The following is a 5292-nucleotide window of genomic DNA, read 5'->3' as shown; positions in this document are numbered from 1 at the left end:
AAAAAAAAAAAAAAAAAAAAAAATGTTTAAAAAAAACTTTAAAAATTAAATAAAAACCATCACCTACTGGAGAGCTGGCTCAGTTGACATGCTTACAAGCCCAGGAGACCTAAGATCAACTTCCAGTATCCTCATAAAAATAGGGGCAGTAGCATGGGCAGAGACAGGAGGATCCCTCTGCGTCTGCACGCCAGCTCATGTAGCCAACTCCATGTTCAAAAGGAGATCATATCTCAAAATTAAGTGGAGATGGGGGGCGGGAGGGGGGACTACCTGACTTAACTTCTGATCTCACATGCACATGTACACGTTTACATACTTACACTGGTGGTAGAACAACTGCCTAGCATGCATAAAGCCTTAGGTTTAAACCCCAGCAACATCTCAAGTTGCTAGAGTGAAGCCACAGCATTGTGTGCGTGTATGTATGTATCCAACACTGGAAAGAGTGGGTTGAACAGTGCACCTTCCCAAGACTTAAATCCACTCAAAACTTTAAATTATAACTGTCTGTTCTCGTAAGGACTTTGTAGACACAATCCAAGACATTACACTTGGATATAGGGACACGCACAGAGTGCAGATGACGTGATGACACAGAAGAATGGCATGCAGAAACAGACACAGATGAAAAAGAATCTTACACAGGCCAAGAAACACCAAAGATTGTAGGCAAACAGCAAAACCTAGGGAAAGGCATTGAATGAGATTCCCCCTCCCCCTCCAGAATGGTTAAGATACTGTCTTAGACTTCTGGACTCTTACCTGAACTGCAAAACATTACGTTTCCATCCCCACAACTTTAGGGTAATTTCGGAGGGAATGTTTGTTCCTGGCTTTACAAGATAAAGTCTCACTCTATAGTCCAGGCTGGCCTCAAATTTGCAGCAGTCTTCCTTCCTCAGCCTCCAAAGTCTGGCACTGCAGGAATGAACCACCATGCCCAGCTTGTACTGTTACAGCAGACCTAGGAAACCAACACACCCATATCCTATGCTTCTGTTTACACAACATATCTTTTTTTTTCTTTTGGCAGATTGTTACACTTGTAGTTTAAGCTGGCCCCAAAGTGCTAGGATGATAGATACAAAGTAGCTTCATATAATACTCTGTTTTTAAAATTATTTTAGATTATAATTACATCATTTTCCAACCCTCTCTTTTTCCTCCCTCCAAGCCTCCCTCCATGTAACCTCCTCCCTTACTCTCAAATTCATGGCCTTTTTAATTATTGTTTTGTGTGTGTGTGTGTGCGTGTTCATTCCTACATAAATAAATATATATATAACACTCTTAAAGGATCGAAATTGCTAGGAAAGAAGAATACAAGTGTTTCTCAGGAAGTAAAAGTGAGAAGACAGAAATAACAAAAGAATTGAAAGTAAAGCCCTTCTTACATGTGTTTGTCAAAATTTCAAGAGCTGTGTACTGAAAAAAACGAAGACAGTATAATCTTAATAAGTCTGATTCCAAAGAAGCAAAACTATATTCCAAATTTGTTGTGCAAAAACATGCTGTTGCCAAGCATGATGGAAAACAACTTTAATATAGCACTTATAAGGCAGAGACCATGGATCTCTCTGATTTCCACACAGAGAATTCCAGGCCAACCAGGGATGTGAAGTGAGACACTGCCTAAAACAAACAAAAAGTTGATAATCTTTTTTCTATTTATTAAAAGAAAAAAAGAGCAAAATTGAGCTGGAGAGATGGTTCTATGGTTCAGACCACTTGCTACTCTTGTAAAAGATCCAGATTCTCTCCCCAGTACTACATGGCAGTTTGTGTCTGTAACTCTAGTTCCAAGAGATCTGATTTCCTCTCCTGGCCTCCATGGGCTCTGTACATACACACACACACACACATACACACACAAGAACGCAAGAGGTATACTTGTATACTAATAGGCAAAACATTCCTGTGCATATAATAAAAATAAAGAAATCTTGTTGGAGTTGGCCTGTTGCTGCTGTGTATTCTATTGGCAAACTCTGTGCCCTAAGATCTGGCTGCCCCAAGACGGGTGAATTCCCAAGCACAAAGCTTGTGTTGTGCAAACCTTGCTCCCCAAGTTAACTGTCAATATGGAAGAGTAAAGGAAGGTGGGACATGAGGGTCAAGTGAGGGGTCACAGGAAATACCAGAGAAGAAGGGAAGACGGAAGAGAGGAAAAGAGAGGAGACAAAGAAAGGCAGCTCCATGAAAGGAGATGGGACCATGAGCACATGGCCAGGAGAAACAGCAAGTAGCAAAGGACACATGGGGCTGGGATGTAAATTAGCATAACTCAAAGCCTGCCCAATCTAGGCTTACAGCTTGTAAATAAAATACCAGGATTGTGTGTCTTTTATACGGGCTTGATAAGATATAAAAATATCATTTACAAAAACTTTTTTAAAAAAGTAAAATTATGCCAGGTGATGGTGACGCACGCCTTTAATCCCAGTACTTGGAGGGCTATACAGAAAAACCCAGTCTCAAAAAAAAACAAAACAAAAAACAAACAAAAAGGTAAAATTACCCTCAACTTCTTGGGAAGATTTCTCAAAGACTCGCTGTTTTTCCCTAGAGCCTCCTTTCCACCCACATCTCGATGCCAGAGTAACTTATGTCTTTCAATGTCCTTTTCATTTTACAATCTAGCTTTTTATCTTTTCTACCTACTCCTTTTTGATACTGAATTGTTTTGAAAGTTTACTTTTATTTTCCTTCACATATATGTGTATATGTGTATCTATGCCAGGTATGTGGGGATACTAATGAAAACCCAAAGAGGGTGTAGGATCCCCAAGAGCTGGAGTTATAGCGGTTGTGAACTGCCAGTCATGGGTGCTAGAAACTGAACTAGAGAAGCACTCTGAACTAAGAGCCACTGCTCCATGCCTAACACTGATTCTGTTTTTAAATAAGGTATTTTTTGAGTATTTTACCTGCATGTATGTATATACATTTCATGCACTCCTGGTGCCCACAAAAGTCATAATAGGGTACCAGATCCCCTGGAACTGGAGCTATGGAAGGTTATATGTTATGTGAGTGCTGGGAACTGAACCTGGATTCTCTGCAAGAACTCTTAACCACTGAGCCACTTCTCCAAACCCCTACATTATTGGATTTTTAAGCCAAATTTCAGCTGTGCTTTCATCTTGTAGGTCTAAAATTTGTGAGATACACAGATGGATGCCTCTGCCTAACTTTCCTATGGGTGGGGGATGACTTTTTACACATAATTTTTTTTAAGACAGGGTCTCAGATAGTCTTAACTGATCTCAAATGTAAAAGCCTCCTAAGTGCAGAGTGATTTTTTTAAGCCTTCACAATCAACTATAATAGTTGAAAGTCTACAATTTTACCTAGTAAATCACTGTGTTAGAACCAACGAAAATATCAGTTTGAATCTAAATCTACTCTATTACCTATGAGTTTGCCAATTAAAATCTTTTTTTTTTTTTGGTTTTTCGAGACACGGTTTCTCTGTGTAACCCTGGCTGTCCTGGAACTCACTCTGTAGACCAGGCTGGCCTCGAACTCAGAAATTCACCTGCCTCTGTCTCTCAAGTGCTGGGATTAAAGGCATGCACCACCACTGCCCAGCAATTAAAATCTTAAAATAGGGTTAATTCTTAATACTGCCTATCATTTTAGAAACATCTATTATTTAATACTTCCTATCATTTTGTCCTGTGTACAAGATGTGCAGGAATAAAGATGGAGCAGAGACTGAGGGAATGACCAACAAATGACTGGCCCAACCTGAGATCCATCCCATGGGCAACCCCTGACACTATTAATGATACTCTGCTCTGCTTGCAGACAGGAACCTAACATAACTGTCTCCTGAGAGGCTTCATCCAGCAGTGGATGGGAATAGATGCAGAGGCCCACAACCAAACATCAGTCAGAGCTCAGGGAGTCTTGTGGAAGAGTTGGGGATAAAACTAAGAGAGCTAAAGGAGTCAAGGACACAAGAAGACCTACAGAGTCAACTAACCTGGGCCCATGGAGGCTCACAGAGACTGAACCACCAACCAAAGAGCATGCAGGGGCTGGACCTAGCCCCCCCATTTGTAGCTGACATGCTGTTTGGTCTTCATGTGGATCCCCTAACAAATGGGGGGGGGGGGAAGCTGTCTCGGACTCTGTAGCCTGCCACTGAATACCTTCCCTTACCCAAACTGCTTGATTGAGCCTCAGTGAGAGAGGAGGTGCTTAATCTTGCTGGTACTAGATATCCCAGGTTGGAGTAGTACCAAGGGGGGCTTCCCCTTCTCCTCAGAGAAGGGGAGTTGGTAATAGAGGAGGAATTTATAAGGGCGGACTGAGAGAAGAGGATAAGGTCTGTGAGTGGGAGGTAATATAAATTTAAAAATAAATTATGGAAAGAAAAAAACTTGAGAAAAACATTTATTATTTGTGATACATAGAATGCCCATTGTAAAAGGAAGGGCTACAACAATTCCAAAGGAAAAACTAATTTAATATCTTCCTGAAAGGCAAAGAAAAGAAAATTGCAGAAAATATCTTGTCATATAAGCATAGTTATCATCTTATTTTAAAGTATGCCTTCTATTTCTAGACAATTAAGATACTTGCTTTATTTTCAAAAATAAACATTCAACATAATTTTATATACTTTAATCTACTTTAAGTTTTAAATAATTAAATAGAAGCCTATATCTTCTTAATCAAAGGCACCAAAAAGACATCTTTTTTGCATCTTTTTTCCTAGAAAAAGAAGGGAGTAAACTCAAACCCACTTTGAGTGGGAGGTAAAATGTAGACCACTTTCTTTCCCCATAATAGTGCAACCTTGGCTCTGAACTCCACAAAAACAATCTCAGATCACTGGAATCACTTTTGCCATTTCTAATGAAATATCAGCATAGTTTCTAAAGCATATACTACAAGACAGAAACAGGTAGCTGCAACTTTCAAGGTTCAATAACAGAGAACGGAGATTATAGTAACAATAGTGTTTAACACTTAACATTAATTTGATGACTCAAACTCTGTGACAGTTTGAAAGTAAAATGCCCCACAGGCTGTGTGTTTAAACGCTTGGTCCCCAGCTCATGGCACTGTTTGGGAAGGTCGTGGGGCATCTGGAGTCAAGACCTTGCTGGGAGAAGAGCTCACAGAGGGAGCAACCTGGACTGTAATAGCTCACCACCCTTTCGGTTCCCTCTCTACTTCCCAACTGCCAAGGTCCCTCTACTTCTATCTTTGTGACCTCAATGGATTGCATTCCTTTTTTTTTTTTTTTTTTTTTTTTTTTTTTTTTTTTGGTTTTTC

The 5292-nt window shown here is 40.0% G+C and overlaps 1 protein-coding gene across 3 annotated transcripts in view; it reads right to left on the bottom strand.

Annotated features, from left to right (window-relative positions):
• Itch (itchy E3 ubiquitin protein ligase) overlaps nucleotides 1-5292 on the bottom strand; it is a 123673-nt gene that overhangs the window by 72470 nt on the left and 45911 nt on the right. The window contains exon 3 of one of the 3 annotated variants that reach the window (XM_021182171.2): nucleotides 766-967. The exons of the other annotated variants lie outside the window; for them this stretch is intronic. The gene's annotated coding sequence lies outside the window, so the exon portion shown is untranslated. The remainder of the gene's footprint in view (nucleotides 1-765; nucleotides 968-5292) is intronic. 3 annotated transcript variants of the gene reach the window in all.

This window comes from Mus caroli, chromosome 2 (genome assembly GCF_900094665.2).
Source record: "Mus caroli chromosome 2, CAROLI_EIJ_v1.1, whole genome shotgun sequence".
Taxonomy (NCBI): Eukaryota; Metazoa; Chordata; class Mammalia; order Rodentia; family Muridae; genus Mus; species Mus caroli.
Note: the sequence above shows the minus strand (reverse complement) of the source record. Positions and strands in the feature narration are given on the sequence as shown.